The sequence below is a fragment of the Anser brachyrhynchus genome, assembly GCF_964034855.1.
Source record: "Anser brachyrhynchus genome assembly, chromosome: 3".
NCBI lineage: Eukaryota > Metazoa > Chordata > Aves > Anseriformes > Anatidae > Anser > Anser brachyrhynchus.
The window spans coordinates 33,934,002-33,948,376 of NC_137696.1; the positions used below are offsets into that span (position 1 = coordinate 33,934,002).

The following is a 14,375-nucleotide window of genomic DNA, read 5'->3' on the forward strand; positions in this document are numbered from 1 at the left end:
ATTTTGGGAAAATCTAAATCAAGTGCTCTGAATTGGGGCCTATACTTTCTATTAGAGTTCATCCACTTGTAATTTTATATGATTTCTGTGAAATAAGCATGGATGGAGTTTCCAAGTTTTAAACTCTGGACTGACACAATATACGTGTTCAAAGCAGGTTGTGTATTTTTGCAATGCATGTCATGTTGTATCAGACCTAATGTACAAACAGGAGTCTCCTCCCCCTTTTAATTCTACAAACATTGCGCTGAGAGATCCTAATGAAAATTGCCTCTAAGGGTAGTGGAATTGCATTTCAGTTTTGAGTGGGGGAAAGGAAGACCCTAGTCAGTTACTGACTTGGCGGGGGGAAAAAGATCAGTAGTCTTCTCCTTCATTTGCTTTCAGTTCCTTTATAAATGTTGCTCAAGTACTGCTACCTATCTACTGCTTTCTACTCTTTTCAGCATGTCCACCAGCTAATTAGGTGAATGAGAACTCTGTGATGATCAGATACCTTCAAATGGTATGTAAAAGAGTGACACCAAATCAACCCCAAATACTGTTTGACTGGGCTGCTAGTATTACTGACGATAATTTGGGTGTTTCATGATCTCACACAGTCATTCTGCTTTTTTTGAAAACCTGTTTTTGCTGCTTTGCTTGCTTTGGTTTTGTTTTCTATGGCTCTGGTTGAATCTGCTTCATTAATGAGCTTTTGTGGTGTAGGACTAATTTACTCATAACTTACACTAATGTATGCATGGTGCAGAGGAGTAAGTGACTACCAATGCATTTATTGCGGGTGTTTTGTGTGTTTTTTTTGAGACTGACTAACGGTGTACTCAAGAGTCTTAACCTTGCTGGGAATTGGTCCTAGGTGAGGCATGAATGTAATAAGGTATGCGTGAACACTGGTGAAATAACGCTGCACCTGTAAGACTTCTTCCATGGTAGCTATCTCACCTCTGTATGAAGATATAAGGGTGGAGGTGTTTGCCTCAGAGGATCAGACCTTAATTTTTTTTTTAATGTAGTTTAGCATGGAATATAAGTGTTCTTTTGCCTCTGTGCATGCAAACTGTAAGGAGTCCCTGCCATTGCAGAGTTACCTCTGTGCTATTCCTGTTCCACAGCTTGTATCCTCAGTGATGATTATTTTCAGATTAACCAAGATATCAAGGATATACGAAGTCACTTGGTATTCTAACAAAGCTTGTGTCAGAGAAGTCCATCAGAGTGGAGCTTCTCCAGCTGAGTTTGGAGAGAGCACTCGCTGCTAGGATCAGTTTCTCTCTTTTGTATACTCAACCTCTCGCTTTTACAGAAATAAGCCTTTAAATGTTAGGAGTTTGGACAAGGAAATAGCAGTGTAGATTTAAATCTTCACTTAAAAATATGTCTGCCCAGGCTACCTCTGCAGGTTAAGTAACAGAGCATGGATTTAAATTACTTAAAATTTCTTTATACATTAGTATAAAGACTCTTGATTTCTTTTTTTTTTCCTCTTGATATCTGCATAGATTTTTTTTGATCTGTACTGTATTATTGCTTCTGGTTGAATTACTGTTAGCTTATACAAACTGAAACCTTCTGTAAGGACACTCTCGAACATCACTAGAAACATTTCTTCATGGATTGTTTATGCAGCAATCCAGAAAAGCCTGTCTCTGTGTTCTGTCTTTATTCCAGGAGCTTCAATCTTCTGTGCTTAATTTCTTACTCAGATCTTCAGTAATACAAGGAGGTGGTCGGAATGCCCATGTTCACTCAGTAATGCGCTAGAACTTTATATCAGTTCAAGTATAAACCTGAAAACAGCTTGATTTTGTGTAGCTAGTACTGTTGGGTTGTGCATATATGCAGAACGGCCACGTAGGCGTTCAGGATCATGAAGGAAGGGTCATGGCAGAAAGAAAAGCCAAATCAAAGGCATTTGTGTTACCATTTTACTGTTGGAAACAAACTAAACAGTAATGAGAAGGAGATGGGGTACATTGGGAGGAGGTGTGCAGGCAGGGTGTGTGGTAGAAGTGAAAAATGGGATAGCAAAACTGGGTTTGCTTCTTTAGAGTGCCTTTTGAATTCTGTGATGCTTATGGTTGGGCATTGAGCTCAATCTGTGGGGGCTCCTCTGAAGGCCCATAGCGTGTGATAGTTGATGTTATGGCAAGAATTAATATGGATTTGTAGCCTTGTGATTGGAGTGTAGAAGTCAAATGGGGAGAAAGTTTTCTTGCTTTCCTTTCTCAGTAGTCTTTTACCAAAGATGACTGTCAGGCAGTAAACACTAAAGATGTTTTTTATAAATGCTAAAGCTTGAGCAGCTGGCAAGTTACATGAGAGATGGTGGTGAAGGTTAGATTCGTCCAGTATCTCAGCTGACTGCTCCTGCTTATCCTGTTTCTAAATCCCCATGTTGTGGGGAGAAGAGCATCATGTCATACTCCTGTGGACAGTGAGTGAAGTGCTAACAACAGTTTGATTCTTAGCAGTGGTTAACCTCTGTGGTTATTTAATAGGTGGCTGGTCTGTCCACGTCTCTGTTCTTTCTCCGCATCCTCCATGAGGTCAATTCCTCCTTAAAACCTATGCTTGGCTCTATGATGCAAACAGTTCTTTCTGTCTATTGCAGGAAACAGTATTGAGTAATAAAACTTGCTTGCATATTCACTTGGGACACATTGTGGCTTTGTTACCTGGCATTGTCCATCTGAAATGAGCAGAACTACCAAACAGCACACGTAACTGCCACTTTGCCTCTGCTGCACTTACTGCACACTGCAGAGACCCCCGGCTGCTCCCAGTGAATAAATCTTCCTGGTATAGTAGGGTTGGTCATAACCTAACTCTCTGCAAAGCAAAGTGTATCTGTAGCCAGGACTTAGCTCATCTAAACTCCCAGGTTGTAGAATGGCTCTGTAAATAAGTTAGGTTTTGTAGTTATGATGTTCAGAACCAAATATATTTCCATAATGTAGGGTTATAGGTACCTATCTTTGCTTGGTGCTTTGGGTGTTTCCACTCCCCAGCTGACGTCACTGATCCCTGCAGAAATGCAAATGGTGTACTTGTTCTGGTCATATTGCTGCCTCTGGTAGTTGGCTGTTTAAAGTGAGTGTGATTGAAATAATGCCATACGAATGTCAATGAAATAATATATGAAGCTTAAGCTACTCGTACAGGTGCAAAGTTTGAGTCGTAGAGTACCGAAGCAAGTTGCTTTCTGTCATTGTGAGTCGGGCAAAACCGAAGAAAGCAAGGAAGGAAGATCTCCCATGGATAACTTGTCTCTTGGCTCAGTCCTTTTCTGTAGCGTTAGAACCAGTGTAAGCTGTTATAGAAGAGTTTTTATGCCTGTATAAATATGGAAAAGATAACGTGAACGATATACTTGCGGTGGTTTTGTTTCTTTTTAAAAAAGCTTTTGGGTTAGCCTTAATGGAGTTGTGCTTGGTTCTCTTACTGCTAAAGCCTCAGTATGAAGATGGGAGGTGGTATGCAGGTAGGCCTGAGGAGTCTCCTCCGTTACGGAGCCGTTTGGTGCACGGCCCTTCTTGGTGTGCTGTGGGAGGGTGGGCAGAGACCTGCTGTAGCAGAAGGCCATTGCCAGCCTGAGTCATGCCGGCCCAGGGAGGGCTGACGTGGCCTGTGGGCCCGTCTCTGTTAGGACTGGCAGCGCCTTCGGCTCGCCGCAGCGCTTCTCGTCAGGGCGTGTGGTGCCAGAGCTGCTGCGAGGTGAGTCAGCCCCACGGAGAGGAGCTCCCCGCATCCAGCAGAGCCCCGGCCAAATCAGCAGCGACACAGGACTGCAAAGGGCTTCTAGCTGCTTTCATGGGGAAGCGGCGCTTTAATAGTCCCACTGCCTCTGTCTGAGAGGGCTGGAGCACATGGCCTCGTACGGTGCTGCCTCTGCTCTGCTGACTGGAAGGGGGCTGCGGAGTAACGTGTTTGTGGGTGTCTAAGGATGGGCGAGATGAATCCCTGGTAAACTCGTTTCTGAAGGTTTGGGTTTTTTTATAAGCTTTAGAAAGAGATCTGTTCTATCAAAAGGCTGCAGTGTAAGCTCAGCCTTTTTAGATCTCAGGAAAAACCACGTTGAAGAGGCCATTAGATGATAATGCAACTGTGAGAAGCCTTGATCATAGTTTGCGTTTTGTTTTAACAAGTCTAACCACGAGTCACATGTACAAGGCAAATGGGCTTTTTTTTTTTTAATTTACTCAGTGGCTTGAATCATTTATGTTGTTCTTTAGCCCACTTTAGTAATTTGAAGATGTTTAAGAGCTGTAATCTGGTACTTCTGAAAAACCGTAAGATCACAATGCTAACTCTGCTGCATTGAGAAGTGAACTTCAAGCCGCGCACCGTTCTAAGAGCCGTGATACTGCTGAAAGCAGAACTGTGAATCCAACACATGAGGGTTTTTCCGGAGCTTCACGGTGCTGAGCAACCAAGTGTGTACGTCTAGGGTTCTGGGTTTGGTTCAGCTCACTATGGGTTTTTTGGGTTTTCTGTCTATTCACTTTGAGGACAAACTGCTGGTCTTGTGTTTTTCTGTTTCTCTTAGGGATGTATCTTTTAAAACCTCTATGATGAGGTCAGTATTGCTTGGAAGGATATCGTTATGCTTTATCCATATCTATCTAGGATTTGTAATACTGGAAGTGATGTCTTACAGGTTATAATAATGTTGTGGATGGAAAATGATGGTATTGCACAGTAATAAACAGGAAAAACTAATCTTTTAGGAAATAATGAACAGAAAGGTGGATCTCTTAGCTGATTTAAAAACTTGGTTCTAGTTATGATTTTAAATTGGTCAATTTATGCTTCAAATTTTTAAATATCATCTTCATTAAACTTCCTTAGTGCTTGTGCATTGTAATTTATTTCTTAAGGTATTTTTGTTGGTTTGCAGAACTATTAAAAACACGTGAGTTTGCATTCAGTAGACATAAGCCTGGCAATTCAATTGTTTTTTTTTCTAGCTAATCAGAAGATACTTTGCCCATTTGTTCATACACTTCTTTGAAGTCTTTAATTTTGACATTTGCTTATGTGTCATTCATCATTTTTTAATACTGTTTTCTACAGGATGACTAATTTCCTAGGTGAGATTTGTATTCAGCTGCATTTTTTCCTAATTAGCATAAATATAGTTAAAATGGATTTATTGTGGAGCGAAGTTCTGATAAATCAACTTTTTTGCTCTGTTAAAAAAAATATTTTCAGTTAAATGAATTTTACTTGGTATAGGCAATGTTTGAACTCAATACTTCTAACGTTCAACACAAGCATTAGGTTTCTTGTGTGCATTTTGTTTTTTTATTCATAGTTTAAAGGTGGAAAATAAGCTTTCCCATTTGTTTTTATGTAATCCAAGCCTTGTTGATTCTTCAGCTTCAAAAGCTAGTCACTTAACTAAACTAATGGAGTGAACTGAAGGAAAAAGGATTTTGTTTACTTCCTGCTTTACTCCATGGAAGAGCCTTTATTTTAGAGACTGATTTCAGCACTTCACTGGACTCTGATTTCAGATCCTGAGCCACTAACTTTTCCTCTTACTTTTTACTTAATGCTACCAATCACACAGTGCAAAGATGTATTTTGTTCAAATAATGAAGTATTGTGTTACGGGCTTTAACTTAAGCAGCCTTAAAGTAGGCCTTCTGAAAACCAGATTTCCAGGTAGCTTTTCTGACATGAAATTTTTGTCCACCCTAGTTTTTGTTGAATGAGATGGCAATACTAAAACTACTGAGCCTACAGGAATACAGGCTGAGTGGAAGAATTGAGTACCCCTGGTTTGAAAAAATTCAAGTGCAGATAAGCTGAGTTTAGAAATGCTATGTAGCTTTGCAGGGTCATCTATTTCATAACCCTCTTTTCAAAGTGAATTTACACTTTTAATTTCTTTGTTAGAAGCATGTTTAATCCAGGTCATGATTTAAAAGCATGTTTCAGGCCATGTGTATGCTTTTTGAGCTTGCTCTTTGTTTTAGAGGGCATACAGTTTTGCAAGGTGCATTTTTTCTTTCCTAGGCTGATGTTTAGAATATCCTGACTGCTGGATGGAGAAGGAAAAAAACAAATAGCAAAAAAATATGGTTATGCATATTCTTGTTCCTGGGGATCTTTTCATAGGCTGATCTTAAGTGTTCTTGAAGTCTTCTAAGAAAAGCTTTGCTGTAGATCCCCACATGCTCTCTTTTTACTATGTAAGGAAATGCCTTGTCTTGTCAAGTGAGACAGATGTAGGAAGGGGATTATTGGAAGGCTGATGACATTTTTCCATGTTCAAATAAATAATTCTTTATGGCCTTTCTGGGCACTAATAGAGGAAAGTAAAAATCATGCTGTAATTGCACATGTCAAGATAAAGATAATCCATTTCTGTATTATTGTTCAGTAGCCTCATGACTGTAAGGAAGGCTTCCAGTTCTGGCAGTGGCAAAAAGAGGGAATGCAGCTCTTCCTCTCTCCTTCCAGCACTGCCCCACACATGAACGTACATCCTGCCCACGTTGCTACTTCTGGCTGACTTGGAAACAGCTTGCTGGGATGCACCATATAGCAGAAATGGGTGGTAGGTTGTAAGGGGCAGGGAGAATCCTGAGAGCTCGAATTCCCTCACTACCTCTCCCCCATTAGTGCTGTATTGACGTAGAAACCATTGATGGCAACCTTGCAAACGACAGCGTTGGCTGATGCATTTGAATTCCTGGTAGTGCTCAGTCAGGACTCTCCTGAAGATACCACTTCTGGTCCTTCCTCATAGTCTTCAGGAAAGCTTGTTGAAGAGCCAAAATTGTACTGGGTGCAAAGTTAAGAAGAGAGAAGCACAGATTGGGGTTAAAGTTGGGGAAAAACTAACTCAAAGTTTTCTTTTGCTTTTTTAGTACAGGCATACTATGCTTAGGTGGTAATGGGGGTTGTGAGGATGACAGGTGGCAGTACGCAGCTCTGTTAACCTGCATGGTGCTTTTGAGATGAAATAGTGGCATGCAGTAGTCTGTTCCTGTTCCTTAACGGCTTGCTGTTCTATTGGCAGCTGCTACTGAGGTTGCTTTGGTCAGTATTTTCAGCTGCTGTGACAAAGTAGAATTGCCGTGGAGGAAAAATAATTTGTTTGCTTTCTCGTCCCTTTTAAAAGGGGGAAAAAATAGGGGGGGGGGCAGGCGGGACACATTCCTCTATGCTGGAATCATCTGATGACTAAAAATGGGTGGTACTCATCTCTGGGCATTAGGATCTGTGGGGAGATGGGCTCTTCTATACAGAGCTTAAATAATGCAGCGAGTTTTCTTGCCTGACCACTGGGAAAATTGCCTCCCAGCCACAAGAACGTATGGTACAATCTGGCATTGAAAACCGCCTCCCTGCGAGTAAGACGCTTTGTTGGCAGAACTTGTTTTCACTTTTGTTTGACAAAAACTGCAGCTTTTAAGTGCTAATTCACATCAGAGGGAGCGAGACTTTGTTCTACACCTTGTATATCTTCAAAGCGCTGCTGTTTGCAGTCACGCCAGCCAGACAGGAAGCATGCTGTTTACTTGTGCTGCCATCAGAGTAGCTGTCTGATGGGCAAAAGCTCCAGCTCCTAGGTGCTGCTGCCTTGATAAAAGGGCTGAGTACTGCTGTGTCTTATTTGGGTGTTGAGAGTGGAGCAGAAGTTTGGGAGTTGAGCTGCTCTTAGGCTGTTAGAGCGTTAGTTAGGGGAGCTGTGTGTCCCGGTGCCCCTGCTTCCCAGCTCTGCTGTGAGCAGCTAGCCTGGCCCAGCCCCGGCCTTCTCGCTGTCTGTAGGCTGCCTGCTGTGGCCAGGGAAGCTGGCTTCACCGCCAACCTCCGTCAGCTCTTCTCTGCTGTCAGACAGGCTAGCTGAGGTCTTTCTCTGTTTGCACTTTGGACGTAGTTCTGTGCAACGTGCTGTGCACAAATGCAGCCAGGGTGTGGGTTTAGACTTCTGAGAAGGGGGATACCTATAGGCAACCAGATGCAGATGACTCCACTTCGGAAAGTGGAAAAAGATAAATACCCTCCTGGGTTTCATTAGTGTGATTTGCTGTCTGTGGTTTCTAAGGTTTTATCACGTTATTCTTCCACTCCCTTCTTCCCACACAAGCATGTGATGAGCTTGTGCTGGCTGCACGTGCGTGCGTAAAACCCCACCTCCCTGCTGTGCTGTGACTTAGTTCCCTAGAGCTGGGGGGCCAGCAGCATCAGGAGGTGCAGGAGTAGTTGCCGCGTGCTTTCCTGAGGAGTACAAGCGTACTCCGAGGTGGCCAAGCCACAGGTAGCTGTTAGGTGGCTCTGATGCCATTCCCCAGCTGCGGCTGTGCTGTGTAGCAGGCAGTGGTGTGTGCACACACTGGGTGTTACTGACACGAGCTGTGGGGGTCAGCGAGTGGTCACAGCGGCTGGGGCTGATGCTTTATGTCCTGCCATGAAGCGTTGTGGTCACTGGCAAGCTCTTCTCTGTGGCTGTGCACTGCTCCCAGCTTCCTGCATCCCTCTGCTCCGTGAGGGTATGCTATGTGGCCAGTGGCTCTGGGAGGGTTTCCATCTGCTGCTTTACCCTGCAGTAAGCTCCGGATGTCTTTGACAACCTTTTAAACGACAGGGGAACAAGCCTCTTCGTCCTTGCAGGCTATGTCTGTTCTAATATTCCTTAAGTAGAATTGGCTTGAGTGCTTGATATGAATCAGCATAGTTACGTTACCCTCCCATTTTCTCTCTCCTGCTCCCAAAGCGCACATGAAAGTGGGCTAGTCCAGTTCAGTGACTGCGACTGCAGCTACACGGGAACTTTCTCACTGGTGTCAGCGATGCAGTGAGCCCAAACAGTACGTCCCAGTACTTGGTCATCAGCGCCACCTCTCTCCATTGCCCCCAATCCACTTTGCTTTTCTACTCCGCTTTTGCCTGCTGTGTTTAGACCAGGGAAAAATGTAATTCTCATAGCCTGCCATGGGAGTATGCGGATGGTGTTGACCAAGTCCTTTGAGGCTGTTCTCACCTCTTTGCTGTGTCTCAGAGCATCACCCCAACAGAGACATCTCCTTCACTGCCATCAGATGTATCGTGGAATGGAGGTGGCCACTTGTACCAGGACAATTAGTGTGTTACAGCAGTGGTCTGTGAAGTGGGATGTGCACGTCCTGGACGACATGTCATGCACAAAATGATCTGTTGGGGTATAGGAGGAAAGTACTAAACTTCTATTTGTATAGATTTCTATCTCTTTAAACAAAAAAAGGAATCCAGATTGGTATGGATTGACACTGGCATCCTTGCCAGTCTGTATGTCGGAGTCAGAGGGTCCTGTGTCGCATGGTCCACAAAGTGTCCTAGGTAAGAGTGGGTGTTTCACAGTGCCACCATCACTTGTTCGTTCTCTCAGCATATTGCAGTTCACATGTGCGTAGTGAATTGCATTTGTGTTGCATTACCTGGCTTTAGCTGAACTAACCAGCGTGAAGTGGACAAGTAGTTTAAAGACTCCCACAAAGGAACTGTGGATTGCATGTTGTACTAATAATGCAAGCACAAGTGAGCAATAAGAAAATGGCAGAGCTGACACTTCTCCTAATAAGAGCTCTTCATTAGCCACATTAGGCAATCCCTGCTTTTACCTTGTAATCGGATCTAATCAGTGATGTTTGAAGTCCAGCAGTACTCAATTCAATACCTCAAACGTTTCACTGAACTTCATGATAAATTTCTAGAAGCCTCTTTTGAGCTTTCTTTCTCAATAGCAAAAGATAAAATCACATACCCTTGGGGAAGCGTTTTTTCTTCCCGCAGTGGTAAATGGCTAAAATAATATACAGAAGACAATATGGTGAAAAACTAAAACGTGTTCCTTCATCAGCAAATAGTGTTGGGAGACACATAGAAGACACTGAAGACCTGAAGAAACAAGTATTAGAACAAACTACATGGTGTGGGAAACTTGCTATACAGTTTGGTGAAAGTACAGATGTTTCTAACATGGCACAGCTTAATGTATTTGCTAAATTCTGGTTCAGTAGTGAAATATACTAAAAACGAAATTACTTTCTTAATAAAAACGTTTGTTTAAAAAAAAAAGCTGTGCAAGTTTAATCACTAATGTAGCAGCTGCTTTGGTAATAAAATAGAATTCTGGTGTTAGGTTACAGAAGTAGCATCACATGAAATTCATTCACCACCGTTTGTAAGTAAGCTGTTGCTGCAAAGAAGTGAGGGCAAGAAATGCACGGAGTAATACAGGAATGTATATCAATGTGGCTTATTTCCTTTAAACACAAGACCTGTAAACAGTAGAATCTCTCTAATACTTAAAGAAGCGGTGGGGAGTGACCCCGAAAATCGTTTGTGCCACACACAAACTCACTGGTGGTCTCATGGCAAAGTGCTTAAGAGTAGTTGAAGTTAAAGATGATTTATACATTTGTTTTGCAAAGATAAACGTTACAAATTTGCAGATCTTTTCTGTTATGATAAGCATCTGTCAGTTTTATGCTACCTAGCGGGTATCTTTAAAATGGAAAAAACACATTTTGTCTGTCCCTTCAAGCTAAAGGTGATGTTTTAACAACTGAAGAAGTAATGGCATCTGGTTTTAGAACAGATGTTTGGAAATGTTTCCAAGTCAGCGTGATTTTTTTTTTTTTGGTGTGTGCTGAAAATGTCACCTACAACTCTTACGTGTATACAGTTTTCTTACCTGTTTATAATTTGTGTAAATAAGAGTTTCATTTGGTTTGGAACCCATTTGTTAATAACTTTGTTTGTAAGAACAACTGACTGACACCAGGGAAGATGTAAATATACTAGTGAATTAAAAAAAATAAATAAAAATTTGGGTAGATGCAGCTAATGATTCACTTCTCTTTGGATCTACATATCTTTGTTAGCAATGATAGTCATTAAAACCAAGTATTAAAATAAACTTACCTTAGAACCAGACCTTCCAGTCTATGTATCTGCATTAAATCAAGATTTTTTTTCAAAAATAACCATAATCAAGCACATTGTTCTTCCTAAAAATTAACATTTCTCTAGTGAGAACAAAGTTTTGTACAGTTCATGACAGCAAGCAATATTTTTAACTTTTTCATTCTTCTGGTTTGTATTTTTGTGTGTTTTATAATGCACTATGTACAGCAGCATGTAGATAATTTAAAAATATGTATGTTGGGAATACATGCTCAGTAAAATTCTTGCTGTTAGGAGTGTGTGATCAAAAAGCCTGGAGCCTGCCTTGTTGTAGGTTGAAGTCCAGGTTCAAAGATCTGCTGTGAAGAACAACCAGCAGCCGGGCAGCACCTTTTGATATATCAGCAAAGTCAGCACCCTTGGATTAATGCAGCGAGGTGTGCACAGCCTACGTGGAACTGATCAGGGGTGGGTGACTGAGGTGGCATCTCAGATGTGCTTGCCACCTTCTGGCTTCACAGGCAACCCTGTCAAGAAGTTTTTCCTCATTTTAACAGTCAGCTACTGCTTTTGAGATTTTTAGACAAAGGATACCCCAGGATTATGATGGACTGCGGTGAGTGAAGGGCTGTGTAGCAGTGATTGGAAGTAATGAGGCAAGAAGTTTGCACTGCTTTCTTGCAAACCAAAAGTTCTATCTCTTCCCTTTCCTCTTGCACTAGGCACAATATAAATGGTGTGTTTGAAACCTAGGGCTTCCAGGCCTTTCTTGCCCCGCTTCCTCTGTTTGCATTTCAAGTAAACGTCATTGAACACTTGTAACTTAATTGCTGAGGGGAGGAGTGTCAAGACCCATGATGTGAATTATTTAAGCTGCTGTGAACTGTGGTAGAAATAATACGCAGCACTGGGTCTTGCCCTATGTCAAGCCAATCCAGGCTGCTGCGATGTCAAACCAGCAGCCTGCAGCGGGCTGAGTGCCTGCGCGCAGCCAGCTCCTGGGCTGTGCTTGCCCACCACCTTACCTCAAGACAAATTATTTGTGGTCCTGTTGAAAATCTTTGCATGTCCTCAGCTTGGTGGCACGCTGGCTTCTGGCCTGGGTAGCCCATCTGCAGGGCATACGCACGCAGGTCCTTGCCTTGGAGGCTGGGGCCGGTGCTGTTGGCAGGGCTGTAACTTCCACCCGAAGCTCTTTTTTGCTTTGAGTTCCCGTAGCTGTGTTTGACACAGGTGTAACAACAGGTAGGCTTCATGCTCCGTGCACTGTGGTGTTTCTTTAATTCTGTCATTAAATTGCCCCTGCAGCTGGGCTGCAGGGCTTTAGCAGCCACAGGCTAACACTTGGCAAAAGGGGTTTAAAGTAGTGTGCTGCTGCTGACCCTGAATTCTTCCACCAGTAAACACTCTGTTTCCCAGCTGTGTTAACTCATCCAAATGCATGGAAGTCTGTGTTAAAAGGAAAATAAGAACCCATGAGTGGATTGGTATGTCCTTCCTACTGAGTTGGAGCAATGCTGCTATTTGGGGAACTAGTTCATGAACTGGAAGAAAAGAAACAAGCTGCTTTAGCCTTCTCTTCTCACTAGCAGTTGTGCAGTCTCCATCTGTGCACTGAGGCCTCCAAAACCAGACTGGATAAAACCCTGATGAGCCTGAGCTGACCCTGCTTTGAGCAAGAAGTTGGACTACAGACCTCCCGAGACCCCTTCCAACTTGAATTTTCCTGTGATCTCTGTCTCTGAGAATCTAAGCTCTCATGTCCCCTTGCACATGTATTTTTCCAGTTCTGGTAATAACGTTTCAGAGCATTGCAGCCACGCAGTATGCTTTCTTCCCTTGGCAAGGACTGGGTGAGATGAAAGTGGAAATAAGCCTTCACAAAATGTCCCCTTTCAGGTTTCCATGAAAAGCAGTGCACTTCAACTCTAGGAAGAAATTCGTTCAGTCCGTGACACCTTTTACAAGCCTTATGGTGTGTGTTTTTCTGGCATAAATGCAAATTAACTGTAGAAGGGAAAAGAAGAAGCGAAGATGAGACAGATCAAGAGCCAGAGATGAATTTTTAGGGGAACTAGAAGAAGTGGATGGGAGCCTTTTCTTTATTCAGGAAGGAAAAATTGTGTTTCTATGCATGGAGAGCTACTGCCTCTGAAGTGGGTGGGAAGAGTTCTTTCTTTTATAAAAGATGATTTGGAAACAAGTCTCTCTTTAAATATTCAGCCTGAGGCATACCCTATTTGAAAGCTGTATCTTCCATATATAAGTGTGTGTGTGTATTTAAATTGGGGCACTTGATTAGTATGAGAAAAATCTTGGCATAGGTAAGTTATAAGTTGTTACTGTCTTAACATAACTGTTTTTACAAAATACCTAAGTCTGTTTACCTTAACCAGCTACCAAGAAAGCATATAACTTTATACTTTACTTAGAAGTTAATTCTGTTTCAGTAAGGGCCACGCTTTCTTGCTAAATCCCTTGTGGCAGTACCATGCGCTCTTTGATTTTTCTGAAGCTTTTTGGGAACTGAGTTGAATTGAAAATGTATGTTATGCTGCAAAGGTCTTTCTGTGCTGATAACTGGGGAGCAGAGCAGAGTTGGTGGGATTTATGCTCTCAGGGCTGGAGGGCTTGTAAATAGTGCTGTCCACACGCAGCTGCAACTCGAGCAAATCTGCAGTTGTTGGGGCTTTGCACTGTGGGAACTGAACTGGTGGCTGCAGGAGTAGGGAACTCTTATTCTTCTGTTCTTCCTTTTGTCTGCTGGATTTGCAGTCTGCTTGCTCTGATTTTTCTTCTTGTGTTTCTGTGGTAGGGACAAATAGCCTTGTTCAGGTTCCATAGAGGATCTTGCGCGCTGGTGACATCAGGTCAGCACATACAGTGTGAGCAGAAAGCACTATGACTAATTTCACATCATGTGGGTCAGTTTTCCTTCTCGCCCTTTCCAAGCGGAAAAATGCGTGCAATGTAGCATAGTATCTCTTTTTAATACATTATATATTGCTCTGTATTTACTGTGGCAAGGAATATTATTACCCTGTCTCCGATCGGCCCCACCTCTGTTTTTCTGCCTGCATGGATGGCGTGTTTGTTGTCAGTACTCGGTGCTGGCAGAGGCTGCTTGTTTTCCTCCCCCGCTTCAGAGCTTAGAGATAGTAGCTCCTTGCAGTGGGCTGTAGCATGCATGTAAATGGCTTTTATCAGCCTGTTCTCTCTGTGTGACATCTCCCACGATAACCGCCCCCACGCAGGCTGTGCTAGGATGGCTCTTGCAGCCTGATTAGATGCTGGATGTGCATGAATGTCAGTGGTTTGTACTGGGCTTCTTTCAGGTTCCTTATCGCTAATTTATGCTTCATGGGATGATACCTCTGAAATGCAACACTTTTTTTTGAATTTATTTTCTATTAAGGGGAATGGCTGGATATTCAGAGGTAGATAAAACTGAGATGGAACTGAGAAGAATACTT

At 42.6% G+C, this 14,375-nt stretch overlaps 1 protein-coding gene across 5 annotated transcripts in view; it reads left to right on the forward strand.

The window, feature by feature from the left end:
- TTC7A (tetratricopeptide repeat domain 7A) overlaps positions 1-14,375 on the forward strand; it is a gene marked incomplete at its 5' end in the record, with an annotated part of 172,914 nt that overhangs the window by 4,093 nt on the left and 154,446 nt on the right. Inside the window, one exon of one of the 5 annotated variants that reach the window (XM_080588233.1) lies at positions 445-505. The exons of the other annotated variants lie outside the window; for them this stretch is intronic. Of the gene's footprint in view, positions 1-444; positions 506-14,375 lie in introns of those variants that run through there. 5 annotated transcript variants of the gene reach the window in all.